This window comes from Anopheles bellator, chromosome 2 (genome assembly GCF_943735745.2).
Source record: "Anopheles bellator chromosome 2, idAnoBellAS_SP24_06.2, whole genome shotgun sequence".
Lineage (NCBI taxonomy): Eukaryota > Metazoa > Arthropoda > Insecta > Diptera > Culicidae > Anopheles > Anopheles bellator.
Window position 1 is genome coordinate 55,151,865 of NC_071286.1, and position 21,841 is coordinate 55,173,705.

Here is a 21,841-nt window from a genome sequence, read left to right on the forward strand (position 1 = left end):
CCACCGATCGGTGACATCCTTTTATGTCATTCTGGGGACATGGGGCAGGTTTTTGCCGGACATCACCTAATCCCGCACGTAATCACTAATCCCCCGGGGGGCAGTGAAAGTCGAAGGAGCGCACATTTCCAAATTACGTGTGGTTTTGATTCGTGCGTTTTGATGACTCGTTACTCTGGGTGTCGAACGTGGCCAATCGTGCGTTCGATTGGGTTTCGATTGGCCGTCCGTCGAAACGTGAGTCCCGAGACTCGGAAGTCGCGTCAGAAATGTCGATGAAGAGCTACTTTTGACACCCGTCCGAAACCGGGACGCAGCATTGCGAAAAGAGATTGTTGTAGCCTCGGGCGCGTCAGTTCGGTAGGTTCTCCTGCGATGACAGCGCGGCTGTAACAGCGCTTCCCCGCAGTAAACGTGACCGATTTCGCAACAGTTCGCAGAAAGCCGAAATCATGTCAAGCGATGTGAGTTTCTCTCGCGAGTCTTTGGTGCCTTTCGCGGTGTCCGATTTCACAGTCAACAGATCAATAAGAAGAAAGCTTCACCAAACATCGTTTCAGTGTTTCTTGTACTAGTTTCGGGGGATTCCGCGGTCCAGCTACGTTTCAAGCCACATCGAAAACCAAATAAAACAGATATTATATTCAATTATCATAGCCTTAATCCCGTCTTTTCCAAGCCTAATTAGCTCAGGAGAGTCAATAACAAGTCTTGGAACCCACATAAACCAATTATTGCTTATGGTGAAGCCCTCACAAGTCCTCGGCTCTCGGTTTACTATCGTGTTTGCGTCGGGCAGCAAGCTCTCAGGCTGGCATTAATTTGTGTAAAACCCTTCGCTGGCTTTTGGCTTTCGGGCGGCATCACTGCGGAGGACTCACTGCTCATAAGCCGCGTGTCTGCGTTGAACCATAAATTTGAAAACTTTTAAGAGCATATAAATCTTTCACGATCGCACACACATCGGCCGGGCGCGCCTCACGGGCGCTAATACGTTCGCTTCTTGCAGCCATTCTTCGCCAGGATAATCGCGCACTGCAGGCGGGTTAAATGAGCGGACCAGCCTGCGCTGGTTGGGATGGTTTTTTCGCTGCTTCCCAAGTCCCGCACACACATGCATCATGCAGTAATGTCGGGGCACAAATTTATGGCTTCCAACGAGCGCCTATCGTCCTGTCGGACCGCAGGCCACAGCCACAGCAGCACACTTCCGATGCGATTGCCACCCGCCCGGCTGGTGGCCATTAGGTCCGTGAGGCTTAATGTCTGAAGCGGCCAGACACGGCGAACTCCGGATGACTTCCGTTGCATTCCGGACGGAGCATCAGACCTCCGCTCGCTCGCTTTTGTTGTCTGTGCCGTGCTGGGGACGTTAACTCGTGCTCGGGTTCGAGGTTCACGATCAAGGTTCACGGCCTCCATGGTCGGGCTGTTGCATCTCCGTGGCAGCATTAAAAATTTAGATGAAGGCATCAAACTTAATGGAGAGGAAAAGCGAACGCCCGCCAAGCTACGACGCGTCTCTAATGAATTGAGGGGCTCTCTGTGTGCAAAGCACTGCTCTTTGCGCCATTATCATGTTGAATGTGCGCCTCCTTCGTGCGTGGCGTGCGGCTATTCAGCACGGGAAACAAACAATCTCTTACACACGGGCCCGAGTGGTAAGAGAGCTAATAAAACTTCGCGCAAGTACAATGTGCAGGCGTGAGTATCATATGAGGCCGCGTATGGACTCCTGGTACAATGTGCGCCCCATACAAGTGGTCATCGAAATCCCTACGAAACATAACGTTCCGTCGGCTCGGGGAAAAGGAATCTTCCTTGGAGTCTTACGCTCCACGGGTGCGGAGTTTGGATGCCTTCGCAATGTGAAGAAGTGAGTCCATTGGCAGTGCAATATATCGTTCCGATCGTCTCCAGGTTGGTGTTAACGAATTCGTGTTTTTGGCTTTGCGTTTTATGAGCATTTGAATTATTTCTTTTGATTTACTATTCTTTTGGTACAGTGGTACAGTTTACTAATCGTTTCAGTTGAAGTACAACGAAGTCCATAACCGTGCGGCGAAAATTATCAATAACACATGAGCTCTACAAAACTTTCTTTAGTAGGAAGCGTCATTTTGATACAATTTTAATTATGGAAAAGTTAAAATCATTCTCAAATCATATTTCAAATAAAGCACTGAAGTTGCTAAGCTGAACATCGAAAAATGCCGATACGTGGGATACAGCGAAAAGCGAGTACATTTCGTTAGTAAGAGCAGAGTTGGCCATTTGCGCGATGAAAAGTGATTGTAACAAATCTGCTTGGACCAAGCTTAAAGGTTTTTTCAAATGAACCACAAAAAACCGTTTTGTACTATATTATTTTTAAGAAACAAATTCTTTCATAAACTATAATCAACTATTTTATAGATCATTGTTACTCGAATGTTAATCAACATGAAAATCAATGACAAAAATATTAATAAAACCCTAAGAGATCTTCTATAAAATTAGTTAGTTAGTATCATAGTCTCAGAGGTACGTTCTTACTTTTTCAAACGCATCTCAGTTCATGCAAATCAGATGACAAATTTAAAAGTTATGCGAGTTTATGTGTCAGTAGATTTATGACGTGTGTTAAAAAGGTAAACAAAGGAACAAAAAGCCAATTTTAAGTTTTGATTGATTGTGAAATTGATGAGACCTTCAATTTGTTAGAACAAGTTTATGTTGATGCGTACACTAATAAACCAAGAGTCTTTGTGTGGACGATAAACGATTACAAAACAATCGTAAGAATTTGGAAGACGATGAAAGCCCCAGGCATCCACAAGACCGAAGTCATTCAAAATTTGTGGAAAACGTTCGTGTAAAAAGTAAGGACACTATTTGGAAAATTTTACCAAATGATTTGAAGAAAAAAGACCATGACAGGATCACTTTACGACGACATTCCAGCGACTCAAGCGGCTGTAAGACGGGTATATCAGGATATTTTTTTTGATGTTGTATTGACTTCGAATAAATATAAGTTCCGAACCACAATCTAGTGTGTTTAACTGAAGCTTTGTAAGCAGTCTTGTTATGTAAGAGCTAAAAAAGAATTGATTCGCTTCGCTAAGATTCGCCAAGATCCGCTAAAAAAGAATTGTAGTTTAATGTCAAAAGAAGACACCGACAAGATTCGGATTTCAAGTCCTGCTTTACCGAGATCGAGAGATTGAGAGCTTTTCGATGGAAAGCCTAGCCAATTGTACAGCAGCATAGAGTCAAAACGAGGTTTAATTCCAAATAAACGATCTTAAGGAGTATTCAAAATAATTTGTTTTGCTATCCAAAGACCCTATTGAACTGCCATCGCACCAGACTGGTTACTGGAGCAAGACCGATGCTCACACCCCGCACTCGAACTCGAGGGCTTTTCTTGCGATAAAAATCCCGCCCGATGATAAGCGGTATCCGATGGAAATGTAATTTCGGGAATCTGCTTCCCCGAAACAGGGGTTGTGATTTTAATTAATTTCCCTCACAGTACGCCCCAGGAAACGGGATTTTCGGCCGAGCTGCGGCCAAATTGAAAACCCGGTTCCGCGGGCAAAACGAGGAGATGGAATTCAAAATTCGCACTAAATTCGCTGGGAGCCGGGCTGTCGGTCAAACGGGAGCGATATAAATTTACTAATTATTTGCCGAAAATTCATCCAATTAATTTTGGCCCCGCCGTCGTGGGCCTGGGAAGCGAGCATCGCACGCACTTCTTGGCCACCGCACGGTCTGATCATCCGGGGGGATTTGGCCGTTGATTTGCTGATTGCTGAATCGTTTTTCGCCGCCGTCGGTATGAATGCGATCGATTGGGTTGCGCGAAGGCCCTTTCGGGATGAAACCGTTTCTACAATCCCACAAAATCCTGGTCTCAAGTGCACCCGACGACGGCGGGTGTTCCAACATCGCCCGGAAAGCATCCACTTTATCTGATCGAAGCGATTTTTGGAACGAGTCAGAAAAAACTGGCGCAATCACAAACAGCAGACGACATTTCGGGCCCGGCATGGTGAAGAAAAAATCGGCGACCGACCCGTAAACAGTTTGTCTACAAGTGATGCTGTCCTGGCTGCCAGCATCCGTGTCCGTCTGTGTGGTGGTGAAGCACTTGGTACCGAAATAAATATGTTATCCTTGCCACCGCCTGTCAGAGGGAGGCCGACACAGACTGGTCCTTCGTAGCCTAGGAAATCTAGGAAATGATGGATCATCATGTTCGCGCGCCAGGCAAGGACTTGCCGCGGGTGCCATTTTACACGCCCAACACACTTCAGCGACGAGCGTCGGGTGGGGATTTATTTTTCCAATATAAATTTCAATTTATTTTCCACTCACTGAGCGGCCAGGCGGCCATTAGTAGGGCGCACTATGGGCACGCACGCAGTATAGGGCACGCGGATTTGGAACGGGAGGACCGAATCCGTTTTGTCGGAACCGCTGACGAGTTTGACGAGATATTCATTTCGGTTCCGGACTTAATCCACTGGTTTTTTCGACCGCCTTGATGCTATTGCGTTGTCTCTTACTGGTCTGTTTTGGAAGGATCCGGCTCTTGGAGTGCCAAACGGTGCGAAGAGAAAAATAATTTATGGCAAGAAGGGATTACAGCGGCTCGTTTCAAAGCTCAACAAGAGAATAATTTTAAAAAAACGAAAGAAACTGTAACTCTAAGCGGGAACCACTTCGTGGACACCGCTTAGAGTTGATGGTGAAGAAAAGAGAGGAATAGCTTTAAGGATGATGACATAAATGCAGAAGAATAAATAAAGTGTTATTGAGTTTTAAATAAATTCCCGATATTTTTTGGTCACGTTAGCATCTCGTTAGCGTTTTAAATAAGAGCATTTTCAACGAACGATCAAAAGCATATAAAAATAAATCAAATGCAAGTTCCTACTTGAATCAGACATTAACTTCATCCTTTTTACTATTACCCAGCTTCATCGAGATACTTCAAGTTAATGGTTAGGCCCTTTATTTAACCAATTTTTTTCTAACCAGTCATTTGACCGGTATGGTCCATTTTCGCGCATTTCGGTCTAAGATACACCGAAATTGCCGTTTAATGATGCCGGGCGCAAATTTGACACACGATGCCGCGACGAAAAACTTGCCGCCGGAACTTCAAGGAACACGACAGAGGAAAAGGAAGCTTGGTTTGATTCGATTTCCACCGCGACTCCGGGGGCTGGGTTCCGACAGGTGGCGAAGATTCACGGAAAACGGAAGCCGGCCAAATGTCAAACAGCGTGCTGCCCACGTCACAAAAACCGATCGGAGGGAGATATAGCATTTTCAGGCTTCCCGAATTTCTGGGGGGGAAAGGATGCTGGACCAGACCGGATGTGGCTGGTTGTGGCAGGATTTTCCATCGCCCTCGGTGTCGGCGTTATTTAATTACGCCGACACCGACCGGGAAACGGATGCGAGATGCTGCGACTGCGACAAAACGATCGGTTACGGAAAACAACCGCTTGTGGCCAAAAGCGGAACGGGGGCTGGTGCGGGGGCCGCCTCAGGGCGTCGTTATCAGCCACCACCAGCTCCAACACCCCCAACGCGTTCCGGAGGCGTAAAAATAATATCACAAAAACTAGGCGCGGTTGAGCTGTGTGTAGGGCGCGCACGAAGTCCTTCGGGCGAAGTCCTTCGGGCCGCGGGCCGGGTGCTGGACAATAAACAAACCCGGCTGGCCGGCCACAGCCTAGCGTACTCTAGGAGCCCCGGTTGTTGCAGACCTCATCAGGAAGGACCAGGACCAGTTGACGGTGGACGAAATTTATTGCTCCGGGTTAGTGAACCGTTGCCAACAATGGCAACCCGGGCCCAGCAATCTGAGTCGGGGCCGGGTCCGGATGGTGTTGTTGACATATTTTACGCCGGGCTGGCCATTACTCCTCCAGGCGGTAACCGGGGGAGACCTGCCGAGCCCAGCTTTCGGGAATGAATTTATTTGTTTGTTTTTGCACCGGCGGCCAACGGGAAGGAGACTTGCTCATCACTTCGGAAGGCTTGCTACCCCCGTCGGCACATTCGAATGCTGTCAAACGGCAAAACCAGAAAATCCGTGGCGCCCACGGTATGCAGTTAATAATTCGGAGTCGGACACAAAAGTCCGCCTCCTGGCCGCGAGGTTATGAAAGTTGAAAGGATCAAAGTCGCATCGCGAAGCAAGTCCGTAACTGCCATTTTTCTTCGCTCACGAAACCCGGCGGACTCTTCTCCGACCAACCTCCACACTTTCCACGCGGATCAGAAAACAAATTTGCCGTTTTTCCCTAACCGACACCTGGTGCTGTGCCGGTGGTGTCGGCGCGACGGTCGTAGTTGCCGGATTATTACCGTGACAAATCGAAAGCAATTTTCATCGACCACCATTATCGGTGGATTGACTTTCCCCGGGGGCCGGCGAGGCACCTGTCCTGCCCCCTTGGAGGGAGCCGAAGGTCGTGCATTGCCGCACGCGAGCCGTACGCGAGTTTTATTGGCTTTTGGGTGAAAAATGAAGTAATTGGCAATATCCGGAACGTGAACTTGTGGGCCCCCGTTCTTATGTGAAAAAAAACATCGAACGCTCCAAGCGCACGCGACCTGAACCGTTAATAAGGTTAGCGGCCAAATGGATGAACTTCCGAAGCGCTGCGGATGGTACGAAAGTTTCAGCTCATTAAGACGATTGTTTCACGCTCGGAGCGGGCAAAACAGCGCCGAATGGATTATCGAGAAGTTATGGGACCCCGGGACCTGTCAGGAACTTTGCCGGCAGTAAATATTCCTGCACGACAGCCACACACCCGGGGGCTTCGGGGGTCACCGAAACAAAGGCACCGAAAGTATTCGAATTAGCTAATGCCTTTTGCATATCCTTTTAACCGAATGTCTCTGTTTCCCGGTGAAGCGGCCCCAAAGGTATACACCGGAACCTTTGTCCTTCGTGGGACACCGTACTCCGTGAAGGATATTTGAAAATATTTCCTCCGAATTTTATTGGGGTTCCAAGGACATAATCGCGCCATGGCCGTCATGGCGCGTTCCGGGTAACTCCTTCGCTGCTTCGGTGAATGCTACTATCAAAATACTTAGCACGTGCAGCCCATCCATTTCCGGGGCGAATTGTGCCGGGGAGTCGGCAAAAAAGATTAGGCCTAAATAAACTGACCCAACAGAACCGGAAAGGATCGGGCGGCCATTGTTCTGGCCCCGGGATTGGCGCGGCACATCGCGGCAAAATGGCCGTACCGAGTAAGTTATGGCTGGATTTACCACCGAAAGATGGCGAAGATATTGGGGCCAGATAGCAGGCCCCAGAACCTGCCGCGTTTCGTTATTCCTTCGCAGGAGTACAACCAGTTTCTGGCCAGTCTCTTTGGACGAACAAAACACCCCAAATCGCAAATGATGATGGTGGCGCTAGATGCCAGTGGAAGCAGCAAACATTTGGCACTTCACCTGGTACCGGAAGGTGTACCTGACTCAGGCACACTCGCAGTGTTTGTCTTTTTCCATCGCCCCGACAGTGACATCATAGGACCGGTCTGTAATCGGGGGCTGAGATGAGCTGAAGGAACAGACCAGCTTTTGTGTCTCCACCTTCGTGGGCACTTCAAAGGGGTCTCTACTTAGGGTTTTACACTAAACGTAACAAACGCTGTACCATTCACACAGTCGAGACGCACGCGCCTTCGAAAGCAAACAGAACTTCTCGGTACCTCGCCTAGTTGGTGGTGCTACTGCTGCGAAAGGTGGCCGGGGAATTGTCAAGAAGGCGCTCCGGTAAGTCGTTGAGTCACACGGCACGGGGCAAATTTACCATCTAATCGAGTGCTTTACGATGTGTTTGGGCGGCTTTTTTTTGCTATCCTCCCGCCGTATTGTTCAAAGGCGTCCAACCAGCGAAGCGAACAAACAATCGCCATTTAACTCCGAACACTTTGTTTCGGGGGGATTCATCCAACAAACATCCGGTGAGCTCATAGCTGAAGTTGGTCTACCCAAGCCATCTTTGAAAGGAACCTTCTGAAATTGATTCCGAGAGAATACTTTTCAAGACACAGAGTACACAGAACACGCAAAACACTATCCGCGGTGCGCGTCGTTCGCGACCGATAGCTTATTGATCGCCACTTGTGCCCCGGCCCCTTGTAGATTATTGTTTGCGGAAAGGCACCAGATTTTCTACTTCTTCTTGAGGCGCCTCAAGAACGCCTTGGCGTTAACCAGCGTGCGCCACAAATCCTCTTCAGCCTTCATTTGTGCTTTATCGAGCGAAAAGCTCAAACCCCGCGCGCCCAGAGAGTCCTGCGGGGTCCTCGCCGGAACCGTTACCATCCACTCTCTCTCTCACCCAACTTCCGTTCGCTCGACAGTTCCTTCGCAACGCATGTCCAGCCCCGGGAAGGAGCCCCGTCCGATGTACACTTCGAATAATGATTGAGCACGGTCTGTCGGTCCATTGTTTTCGCCGATGGCCCGGTGTTCCTTTTGGCGTCCTGACGATCCGCGAAATTCACCACCGTTTTCCGAGCAGTGTGCGCAGTGCGGCCTTCTATCAACAACTTTCCGGCTGCACGTCCGATAACGTGTCGAGTGAAAAGCGATGGAACGTCACACGGATTGATGCAACCGTAAAGAAAATCCACCAGCAACCACGGCGAGAGAAAAGAGCGTGAATCAATGCGCCGTGCGCAGGGCAAAAAATGTTGCACCCGATAAGCAAAAAGACACGTTCCGTTCGAAGGGGCCCCGCGATATGATCCTCCAACAGAGAGAGAGCCTGCTCTTATTGTTGCAAGCGTGGAACGTGAGCAATCAATCGATGTCGAGAAGGGAAGTCTTGACACGATCCGTGTGGGCCGGTGGCGTGGTTGCAGAAGCCCGCCCCGGGCGAGAAAAAACAGCCTGCCTTTTCGGAAGGATTAGAGACCAGAAATAGGATGTTGCTGCGTACGGGATTAATAACGTTGCGTCGTGGCGCATGTTGTTCGGTGCCTGTATTAATTGGATTACGATAGCTCTGCGATTGCTGCCTTCCTTAATTTGTAGAAGCCGAAGATGTAGTTACTTCGTACTGAGCCGATTTGATTGAAGAAGACGCTACAAACAGAAATGGATGATTGCCGGAACACCTCGTTTTGTGCTGAATCGAGTTTATGCCATTCGTGAGGGGCTTTTTTTAAATTGCAGATTACAAAGGTCCTGAGTTGGAGTCTTCATCCTGGGGATTGTAAATTATCGATTCCTCATCAAATTTCGATCATTGGATTATTAAGAAGGTATTAAACATTAAAATATTACTTCCAATCTACAAGGTTCATTTGCAACGGGTCTTGTATCACCAACTTAAGTCGTGAAAATGAACAAGAACCTAACTTTAATTAAATTAAAAATTGAAAATAATTAGTTATTTGTTTTACTTTTTTACCTATTAAAATTTTGTTTTTTTGTTTTAATTTTTCTTTAATTTGATACTGCTCTGAAATGCAATTTGTCCGAAACCGTTAGCTTTTCGAGAATATTTAACTTCGATTTTAAATAAATGTTGATTGAACTATTGTTTTTCAATTTTTGTAATGCTCGAATGAGTTTCATCTACTTCTGCAATTTTCTAAACTAGACTCGAATAGAGTTACTAAAAAGTTCACGTTTTCTCTTCCATATCTTTCAATTCGTAAACAGAGAATGTACCTTCAAATTTTACAGCACTAACTTCGTGCCGTAATAGAGTTGACAAAACACGGACCAAAAATCCTGTTAGTCCGCTGCTGTGCTGTGTGTTGGCCATCATTAGGGCTTTGTAAAGCTCCTCAAAGCCGGTATCTAACGGCAGCGCTCCCAGCGGCTTTGTTATGCAATGTGCCGCGCTGTCGCCGGAAATTGTTTGGCAGAGTAACCAATAGCCCCGGCTGGGACGTGACGCTTTTGGCATTCTGCTTCACGGGATCACGGCGGGATGCTGTTGCCACAGTACAATTGGCAGCATCATCCGTGTGTCATCACACGCCGCCATTGTTCGGCTAGCGCTCTTCTGAGCGCTCCTCGTGAGCGGCACGTGACGATACTTTCGAGTTCGCGAACCTCGCGTACCTTCCCGTCAAATCGAAGGCCTCCCCGAATGGCAGAGCCATCCCAGGACACGTTGTCATGCACCGGTGCTTCGCCAGCGATGATTTATGCCCTCTCGCGGCCGAAGAGCATAAATAGCTGAACCGACTGCTGCAGCAGCTTTCGTTCCCTTTGAACTTTCTAATCCACACGCAAGTCCCAGAGATGGAACTAAACAAATCAACAGACAGTAAATAAAACGGCAGCAACATCGGGTTTGTTCGAGCGGACAATGAATCATGGCGCCAGCTGCTGCCGACGACTCGCTGGTCGGTGTATTCAATTAGAGTCGCCGCCAGTTAATGAACACGCCAACGCGCACATCTTCCGCACGGCATCTTGCGCATTCCAGCGCTCGGCAGCACGTGGTACACGTGGGTCATATCGGCTTTTTTCAAAAAGGCGTGACAGACGCATCGCATCCGAAGGCCGTGCCAGGTCGTGACCAACGGCCAAGACCGCGATGCCAGACGTGCGATACGAGCGGGTCTCGATTGCACTCCGCAGACCGCAGATAGCCAATTAGCCGCAGATAACCCGGGAGTGCCGATGGATCGCACGCAAATGATAAACGGATCAAGCGGCAGCTCCAGATACGGCCGGCTCCACCAAAAGCCGAAAGCGAATCAACGAAAAGCCGTCGACGCAATAATTTATCAAAAACGGCTCGGCCGCGAAACATGAAGACCTCGCGTGAACCGCGCTGTGGCCATTGCACTTCGCGCATACTTCTTTCTGCATTCCGGCGGTGCACTCGGTGCATTTGCAAACGCACAGCACGTCGTCCATCATCTCAACGTCCTCGCGTCCTCACGCGCGATGAAGATCGTGGCGTATCGCGTGACGGAGTTGCGTTTAACGGTGCCGTGGCCACTCCGAACGCTGACTTTTTAAGGGCCAACGCGCGTCGGAAAAGGGCGATGATTATTCGAAGCACATCGGGCAGATTAGCGCCGGGCTCTCGTCAGAAGGCTGAGCTGACCAGAAACACAGATTCTCGGAATAAGACTCATTAGTTTGTGGCGCATTTTTGCTATTCTGTTTTTTTTGTGGTGTGCTGTCCGTGCGCTGGATCATTGAACCTAGCGGTGACGATACATCAGCGCGCGACAGGACATCAGGACATCACAAAATTGGTGACATTTATGCACAACGCAACTCGCTCGTTAGGTTCGCTCAAGCTCCAGCTAACAAGCACGTGCCGCGGCACCGTACGGCGGATTTGTATTTTCCAATCTATTTTCCGTGCCGTTTTTTTTTTCTTCTCTTTTCCGTCGGCCGGTCGGAAGTTATGTGATCCCTTCGTCATCGGTGGGAGGAGCAAAAACTACTACTCATTCAAACATTGTCATCGTTGTATGCGCCGTGGGCGAATAGAGATCGAATCGGGGAATTCCATCAAAACTTCATTTCAGCAGGGTTTGTTGGATGTTTCTGTAGGACGTAAATAAGGCCTCCGGACAAGGTACGGATGATCCTAACTAACGTGGAACATGACCCACGTTTACCACGTAAATCCGTGTTTGGGTTCGTAAACGTTGCGCACGTTTTGAAGGAAGTATTTGAAATTTATAGGTCCAATGGTCACTTTTTGTAATATATTTTGTTTTTTTCGTAACAAGCTGCAATACTAGGTTGTCTCCCGCCTACGCCTGAAAAAAATAATACATAACAATTTTACCTTCAAAAAGCTAAATTTGCGTATTATTTTGTATGTATCGATGCTCGTTAAGTTCGAGTTTGCTCAAGTTGATTGGCTAGCGATGAGAGTTGGATAATCGAGCGATCGAATCAACCACGAATTAATGGAAATCGAATAACTTTTACGATGTTATCTGCTCTGGCATTTCATGTTTAAGGTGAAATTTAAAATGTCACGTAAAAATATGCATTTTATCTAAAAAATATTCTTTAAAAAATAAGTAGGGTCACAGCAACAGAAAGGAACATTTCAAACGTACTATTTTATTTTTGGTTATAAAAGAACGATGCCATCTTCTATGTTCTATGCTTGAACACCTATTTGAAAGGTTGACTTTACATGATATTTATTTGTAAAAAATCAATTTCGGTAGGAGGAAATATTAAAAACGAGATAGGTCCAGAGACCTATTGCAAAGCCAGCCGTGGTGGACATTTGACCGAAATTGTTTTCCATTAAAAAAAATCATAAATCAAATTTTCAAAAAATATCTTCAAGCATTGAAAAATACTTGGCCGTTATCTTTTTATATCCAAACGAAATAGTATGCTTTAAATGCCTATTTTAAACTCTTTCACAACAATAAATATTTTATTCCTTCAAACCAGTTTCCCGCAATTTTATAATTATTATGCAACTTCTTACGTCTTTTCTATTTACTTTCAAGGCATTCCACAACACAAAGTAACTTTTACGGTGTAAAATAATCAAGTTAATTGTAAAGAGAGAGAGCAAATGAACCCCCATTCTAGTAGTCCATTTACATCTTCGAACGATAAAAAAACACCCTTATGACCCACAACACACTAACCCGGATCTGCAACGGGTACGGGTCTCATCATTTTGGATGAAAACACCTTCCCCCTTTTGATGCCTTCGCGGGCTGCAGCAGCTGACCCGAGAACCTCGGTTTTAAACTGCACAACACCGGTGTAGGTTATGTTTATTCTATACACAACCTTCCCGAACCGCCCCGAAATGACATCATCGTCACCGTCAGCAGCAGCCGCATCCATACCATACTGCTGCTGCTCCGCCGTCCGGATGGGAGGATAATTACGGCGGAGTTGGCTGATGTCTGCGAAAGCGCTAAATGGACGCAAAACAAGCCCAACAAACGCATAAACAGCCGGAAAGAGAGAGAGAGAGAGACCGGGCGATGTTGCCTTCGACCTGCGCGTGAAGGTGGAACTTATGGTGTGTATTTTTTTGTCCCACACTGCCAGCCCTGACTTTTTATGCGCGCGCGGCCGTCGTCGCATACAACTTGGCACATTCCACCGCCGGTGGTCTCCCGCGACGGCGAGCGTTTAATTGTCCTCCGACTCAAGGAGACAAATTGTACGACCAAGAAGGCTGGCTGGTGGGCACTCTTCTCAACAGAGGTCCAATCACTCCGATCAGTTTTGGGGGTTTGTGAAGGATCGCTTACAAGACCCGCGCAGCACACGCCAACCAATTCACCTTTTCCAAAAAAGCGTTTCGAAAGCGCCGCGCAATGGGCGAGGTCCGTTCAATTTAAATAGCGTTATGATTCATCGGCACCGGAGTGAGATATTTATCTGAGTCTAAGCCGCAGGTCTGAGCAGGTTTTTAAAGCAGCAACCCCCCGGTCCGGATGGTGGGTTGTGGCCGCTTGTTATTGTTACCTTCGTTGGGTACCGCCAGGGGCGTTACAACAATAAACATGCGCAAAAATCGCGATCGCGGTCAACGAGGTCCCGTCGTTTGGGTAGGCTACGCACCACGCAGCGCTGGCGGAAAGGACTCCGTTTTCGGCCGCCGAGGGCGAAACACCCCGTGGCGGCCATCCTAGTCCTAAAGTGTGACGGGGAGGCTTTCTTGACGATCGTATATTTACGAGGCGTCGGTAGGGATAATGGTTTTTATTAGGCCCGACTCCAATCATCCATGCAAATGATGTCTAGCGCTGCGACGGATCGCTCCAGGGGGACAGTTTCCATGCATACCTGGGTGGATACCTTAAATCATCCGCAACTTAACTGCTCTCCGGGGAATGAAGCACACGCAATCCGTGGGAACGCCCATCGAGCAGCGACGAAGCGATCGTGCAGCCTGCAGGAGCCTTCTCTCAGTTCAAGTCCTATCCAGCCCGTCGGCCGTATGAGTGAAGTCGTCGCACAAGCTGACCTCCAGTGGTTGCTGTCTTTTTTCTGCATCCAGCACCGCTAGGACCCGCAAGGAAATATGATCATCAATCGTGCCCCGGAATGGCTGGCACGGTTGCACTCTCGGCACAGCATCGTAGCGCGTCTTGAGACCTTCCGTGGAGGAGAACAAAGAACATACCACTAAACTCATCCATTTTTCTTCTCTCGCTGTGTGCTGGCCAGCCTTCTAGAGCCTCACGGGACGCAGGCTCCCTGCACACCTTTGACAGCATAGAAAAACATAGCCTCGAGGAGCCACCACCGGAGACGAGAACGGAGAACTTTACAACTCCACACAAAACAGCCTGCAAGGTTCTTCTCTACTTCGTTCCGTTTGGTCTTCTATTTTTTTTTTCTTCTTTCCGTTTTCTTGTTTCTAATTGTGATAAATTGTGTGTTCGCCAAAACTGCTCCGATTGTTTATCATCATTAGGGGTGAGCGTAATTTATAGTATCAGCCACGGTGCACCGCGGACCTTCCGGGGGCCAGCGAAAATGCAACGCCACCGCGTGAAGGTGGTGAATGTTTTCATCCACGCCGATCGGCCAACCCCGTTGAGGAGCCATAAATTGCTGAGCCACCACTACCTCTGTGTTTGCTTAGAGTGCATAAATTGCTGCCGGTGGCCATTGTTGTGGATTGAATTTCCTTCAAAGTTTACTTCGGAGTGCGCAAGAATTGCTGCGTGTCCCGCGCGGAACGGTCGTAAACAAACGTTCGCTTCTTCCACTTGGTTGACGAGAGACGTTTCGTTGCAACGATCCATATTTCTTAAAATTATTTTCAATCATTCCTTTTGTTGTGACGTAATAAAGGTAATTGTTATTCAATCGTCTCAGCGATGAGTAATGTTTCAAGGAAAGTGTGGCAAAATATTAATTTCGATCTGTTTAGACTCATTTTTGATTACCTTCGCTGGAGGTTAGATCCAAAATGTGAATTGGTTTTATGCAAAAGGACCTTCTAGCAACTGATTAATGTTCTTAAAACGATAGAGAGTTTATAAGATGATTAGAATATTTCAATCACCACATAGAGCTAGGATTGGGACAATTAGGACGAGTTATGAGAATGGCCAAGAACTTCCATAACCCATGACTTCATTAAGGAACTTTACTGCTGTCCAGTCCTTCCGATACTTGAGTACGCAAGTGTTGTCTGGTGCCTTCCAACTGCCTGCTTTGAAAGCATACTTGCTGGACTGAATAACTTCATTATGATTAGATGAATCGTATTGACTTGACTTGACTATAGTTAAGTACACAACTTTATGTGCATTAGCAGATTTCTCTTTAACTTCAATCAAATGTTTTCTGTATTTCGTCAACGATACGTTGTGTTTGTAACAAGTTAAAGTTATCTGAACGCGTGCAGTGTTTGTCTCTTCAATAGGTGATCGAATTGTTGTCAATTAATCCTAGCGGCTCGTTGACACGGACATAATAAATAGAGAAATTGATTAGTTTATTCTTATTACTGCGCTACCACCATATCTTCGGAATTCCAATGATGTTATCCGTTATCAAATTCAGAGAGCGTTTCGGAGATTCCTGATCGATACTTTTCATCGTTTGAATGTAAAAACTTGTTCGATTTTTACTACGCAAATACAAATGAGTGCTCCGTCTCCGAAGGACTTCCGCCCCAGGACTTCGGCGCGTTCGTTTATCGATCGCGTTCGTTTCCGGCCATGAATGTTTCAAAGTTGCACTGTTTTTATTTGCTTACGGTCCGGAGCTCCTCCGCCACGCCACGCAACAACTGAAACGCCATTTCATTCCCTCAAAGTCAAAGTCAACAGAGTTGGCGCGATGACTGACTACAGGACACCCGCCCGCAGGGGTGTCTGTTCTGCTTCCCCGCCCGGCACCTCTATGCTCACCTGATCAGGCCAACCCATCAATCAATTAGATGCCCTTCGAGTTCGGCACAATGTTTTCACTCCCGCCCTCTCGAGAATACTATGGTTCGAGAAACTTTTACTTGGCCACGAAGCTGTAGCAACAACAACTCAGTAACCCGCCCCGGGTTGCCAGAGGAACACGCGAAAATATGGGACGACGCGAAAAACAACAGCCGCGGCCGCGAGAAATATCGCCCGAGGCGCATTTAACATCAACCGGGGTGCGCGTGAAGCGAAATCGACACGTCGAAGTAAAAGTGAAAATTGATTTGTTTGTCTGCCGTCGTACCCTGTCGTCGTCGTCGTCGTCGTTGGGAACACGTCCCTTCCCGAGCGTCCTCCCCTTCGAGGCTCGTAGGCGATCGCAGAGCCCACAAATCGGATTTAACACTTACTTTCCAACGGTGCCATCGTGACTCTCGCGTGATGTGGCCGTGGGTTGGCCGAGGGCCCTTCCAATTGGGCGCATGTAAACCATTTGACACACATCGCTCGCGCACACTCTCGGCACCAAATTACCCGCTGTGAGGAGGTTCGTACGCAAAAAAGGTGAACAGCAGCAAGGCTTAGGGTCGTGATGTCCGTGTGATGGATACGATCGTTTCGACATAACCCCGAGCTCGCCTCTTCTTCGGTTCGAACATAAAAATACCGCCGCTCTCGGCTAGAACTAGCTAAGGCCACCGTCGGATCGGTGGCATCATTTTCGTTCGATCAAACACACGCCACACAAAACATTCGATTTGGAAGTCGCATCGAAACCGAAAGCACCGGTCGTCGGACCTCGCGCCTGGCAGTGTGGTCACGGTAAGGTCATCTAACACCGAAGTTGGCCACAGCGAAGCGGTTGGCTCCTGGATGCGGTTCCTGACTAATACGGCAACGGTGGTAGCCGCCGGATGGGGGCCATTAAATTAACCGCATTTTTTTATAGCAAATCCCTCGCGAGAAGGCCTCCCCTTTCGGTCGGTGCCATTCCATATTGAGTAACCTCGAGAATCGAGTTGATTGAAAAACAGTAAATACTAGGCGCGGATGAAGCGAAGACCAGCAAGAAATCCTCCCCAAAACGGGGGGATCACATCATTTACCCGTAGGCTGCGCCATTGCGCGCTCGGGTCAGGACATTCAATTAATGACAATTAATACGTTTACGAGCCCTTAGCTGTGGAGCGCTGTCGCTGTCGAAGACGCCAGACCGAGCGACCATAGTGAAACACTAAAAAAGGAAGATATGCTCCCCGCGAGCGCGCCCGCCGGTCGGTTGGACAATTAAAATATGCCGCAATCTCTTCGCTTCGCCTTCTCTGCCTCGTGTAGGGCTACGAGACGGAGATGCGCAGCCCTTTCCACTGAGCCACGGATCTCAAACCCTCTCTGCATGCTAATGGACCCCGAGCGGGCGAACGCTCAACATAACGGGACAGTAATCGTGGTGAAGGGCTCCGCGGACTTGGACTTGAGGGGGGCACCTTGAGGCAAGTCTGCTGACATCAGCAGCAGCTTCCACGCTCGACATGTCGTGTGCCTCGTCTACTTCTTCCTTCCAACTGTCTGCCAACTTCCCTGGCTCCGTTCCATACTGTGCCGCGCTCTGTGAGTTAACCTTCGACATGGTCGTCTAACTTTTAACCTTACGGCAACTCCCGAGGTGCATGGATCGGTATCGCTTACCGGAGGTACCGGATACGATCAGGCACAGGCGTCATCGTCGACATCAAAGACCTTCCCGAGCCGGCGGCGGCAGCTAGAAAAGGGAGACACTTGTTCAAAACACGTGACCGGCCCGGCCCAGTGGACGGATTTCATCACGATCGAGTTAGAATTGAGTCGCGGAAATGTTTGCGCAAGTGCTCCTGCGCATACTGCACCGGTCCGCTCTCGTGGCGCAGTCGGCTTACGGCGGAGCATCACTAATTTGCTATCGAGTCAGTGGAACTTAATCAATAGCACTGTTTTCATCAATCATCTCCGGAACTTCTTGTAAAGGTGGGTAGTTTTCAACGTCTACTTCCTAATATTTATAGATATTTTCCAGCTCTCCCAAAGCTTCAGCAAGGCTCGCCATCACTATGCTCATACAAAGATTTATGGTACTTCATGGGAAACATTTGTAATCATAACCCATCAATGGGCCCATCAATGGACTGTCAATAATAATTGCCTCAAAAGAAGCAACGCAGAACCTTCTGACAAAGTTGTTGAGCATCAGCCGCGTGTTGTTTTGCTGAAACGTGCTCAATCCTTCGCTCCCTCTGAGTCATATCGATCGCGTCCCCGTGATGGACCGAGATTGAAACTCAATTACGATGCCGATGAGAACGGCCCCGTCGGTTACGACGCCGGAGGCAGTCGTCGGTGAAATAAATTAACCACTCTGACCCATCCACGGCAAAAGGCCACCGCCGCGCTGCATGCGGTGTGCACGTGTCACGAAGCGAATCTTGGGCGTCACCGGCGTAAATAAATATTTTATAGTTTCATCTCATCAGTAACGGCCTGTGATGAGGCGCTCCCGGCGTGACAGACGATGCTTCGAAATCCCGAACGCGCCGTTATGTTGAGGTGTCCAGCGGGGCCAGCGAATACCGTTAAAATCTCCTGGAAAGATAGCGTCCCCAAAACCGCAATCGCAGCGGAATAAAAGGAGTTGTGGGCACAAATCGCCACGAAAAAGACGAAGGCTTTTATTCCTTCGCGGCGCTAGAGCTTGGGCAATGTTATCGCAAAGCCTCGATCGCTCCATAGTTGGAAGGTCCTATCGGAGGCAATAAACTGCTGTTGCCAAGATGAGAGTTAAGAGGACGGATTACGTCAAACTTTCCATCTAACCGCTCAACGGAAGGTGGGCCTCGTGGGCTGTTTGAACAGCCATAAACAGGCACCAATATCTGGAGGCATTCGAACGGGCTTTCTCTACAAAATAAGTCATTTCAAGTTCGCGTGACAGCTCGCTTACTCTTCTTGTAACATAAAAATAAATTTTAATTTAACAATTCTGATAATGAAAATATGGTTGATTGTCATGTTTGCCTTACCTCGCAAGCAATGAAGAAGAACTTTCGATTGTTTTCTGCTGCTCGTTGTTACGTCCCGTGAAGGGATTCCGTAAATGAGCAGTTTACGTCTGCTGAGGGCTTCTGCTTCGTTTCCCCTGGAGTCACTGGAACTCTGTCACCGGAACCGATACACGACTTTTTTCCGTGCTTTCGAATTCTTCCGAATTCGCCACCGAAAACCAAAATAAAACCGGTCGCTCAACGCATAAATTTAATCTACCCAGCATCCAGCAGCTTGCATCACTGGCCCCAGAACACCGGTCCGGGCCCAATGTGTGGTGGTGTCCGTTTGGAGTTATCTTTTATCACCGAGGCGGCGATTTATGGTACACCAGGGAGGCACCATTTATTCTGCACTGCGTAATTTATACGAACTTTCTTGTTTTAATCTTGCCCGTTCCTTTTTTCCGTTCCGTTTTGGGAAGGAAAATTTATTTCCCCGTTCCGAGTTGTCGCACGTTGGCCTCAAAACATGCACCTGGCCCCGATATGTTCCCCCGATGCCGAAACAAACCGGAAACACACACTGCAATCTGTTTTGGGGCAACCTTGTTTTGTCACCTAAATCACATCGAAATCTCGTATTTTTGAGTTACACACCGTTTTCGCGACCTCACGTTTGCCACGTTTGTGCGCCGTGAATAAAACAATCAACAATTTTTACGACCCGCGCGGCCACAATCGAAGGATCAGCCTACCGACGTTCACCGTATTTTGCACTTTGCATCACGCAACCAGCCTCATCTAAGCAACCGTCGTCGTCAAATCTGCGATTTGCTCACGAAAGCGGGATTAACTGGGAAGCACTCGGAATCACCGGAGATTTCGCACCGTTATCACCTTAGTCACGTTTTGTTGCTCTTCCGTCGCCCGGCGGGAAGATTTCGAAACCGTAAACACAGAGGGGAGCCAGCCGGCAGGTATAAACACACGTCACCGCCGCACGTGCACTTAGAGCCCGAGCACTAAAAATGGCTGATTAGGCCTTTAAAATTCAACATCCCTGCAAATCACACTGCACCACCGTGTGCACCACGTGGTGTGAGCGGGTTCTGGAGGTTCAAATCCAACGTTGAATTACTAGCACTAGGAGATTCGATATTCACAACAAACCGCGTCCGAAGCACAGTGCGTTTGTACGGAGAATGGCGAGCGCTTTTCGGTGCGAGCTTCGGCGAGGTTCGAGAGATCTGCTGAGACCGGCTCTCTCAGAGAGCGAACGAGCTGTGTTTATGCTTCGCAGTTGAGAGCTTCAAGCGTGGTTAGCGCTCAACGCGACACAGGCGTATTTTGAAAACTATATTTTCCTCTCTATTCGAAACGAAAGTAACAAATGTTAAGTTTTGAAAACTTTTAACCCTCAATCTAATCGTCTTCTCTCTGTGTTATGCAATTTACTTATCCTTCAAATTTTTTTATATAATTTATTATTACAAAACACAGACAAGGGTTAGTTTGATTGACCATTTACAGGAGTAACTTAGAAGAAATATCATCATCAATATGAAGAGATAGACGAACAACAGTAACATGAATGAAACATGAAGGCATGAAAGCAAAAAGAACACGACAGTCATTAAGTCAGTCGTTGAAGGACAACATAAAGTTAAAAGATGATTCAAAGAAAAGTCGATTAAGTGTTGTTAAACTATTTTATAACAGACCTGAAATGGTTTTATTTAAATATAGCGAAATAGTTTCGCTCATGGAAAAATGCTTTAAAAATGCCTTAACGGCCAAAGTTTTAACAGAAAAGTTAGTGAACAACTAAATGCAACTGATTTTTGCTCCCATTATGTGTTAAACCGATTCGATACCCAATATAAGCCCGTGGCCGATAAGGCCGTGAAGCCGTCCGGTTAATGCTCCGTTCGTGTTTCTTTCAATTCAGCTCGAAAACGGCTTTTGCGCCACAGCTACGGCGAACCGAATGCTCTCTCACAAAAACAATAGGCAACCGGACTCTCTCTCTCTCTCTCTCCAGGGCTGCTCCGAATTTCCGTACCGTTCGCGGCGTTTTATGTAAACAACTTGAAATAAAACAACCTTCTTCTAACAGTTGAGTTGACGCACATTATGCTACGAAAACATAAACTCAACCAACCTGAATTCAAAACATCGTTACGGGTGCGTCACCGAGCAATAACGCGAATTAATGTGTTTATTTTTATCAATCTACATTCCGAATGCAAATGTTTCTTTTTACGGCTTGTTTAATTTACCTTTACGCCCCGGTAAAGGTTTTTTAAACTGTCCTAAAAGCAATAAGTCCAGGGTGGGTCGTTGATGGGGTGAGAAATTTGCCGTTCGATCGATGTTAAAGATATGCTGCTGAAATTTTCGGAAACCATCGGAAGTTGATCTCTGAAATGCATTTGGGGCAGACTAACGGGCTATCATTAATTTACAGCACGCTATAGCCCATACATCTCTCTTGAGAGTATTCATTTATCTTGCGCTTACTCTACAGACCCCTGGAAGGTCTCCCCATGCCATTGAAAACGGTCCACGGCAAACCGTTAATTTTGTCATACATTGTTCTCGTTCCGTCGCGGCATGTCAAGTATATCAAGCCAAATTACATGCACCGGGCAACCGTTGATGAGAGCAACCTCAACTTAACCTTAAAATTATCCCCCAGAACATGGGGATGCGTTCGGGCGTACGTTAGAAGTGCTTCAACCCTGGCGGCGGCAGTAGCAGCAGCCGGTGCCACCACGGGATGTGACTCGTTTGCTGGAATTAATTTTGAAGATACGGCTGGGATAAGGATCATCTCTCAGACGGAAAATAATGGGGACGTCTCCGTAACGAGGCGAACTCATAATGAGCCGCTGCGGGAACTTCCCGCAGTCTTCCCTGTCTGACGACAAG

The 21,841-nt window shown here is 47.8% G+C and overlaps 1 protein-coding gene across 1 annotated transcript in view; it reads right to left on the reverse strand.

The window, feature by feature from the left end:
* LOC131208824 (uncharacterized) overlaps nt 1–20,096 on the reverse strand; it is a 56,825-nt gene extending 36,729 nt beyond the window's left edge. Inside the window, exon 1 of the mRNA XM_058201726.1 lies at nt 18,947–20,096. The gene's annotated coding sequence lies outside the window, so the exon portion shown is untranslated. The remainder of the gene's footprint in view (nt 1–18,946) is intronic.
* Between the last annotated feature and the right edge of the window lie 1,745 nt (nt 20,097–21,841).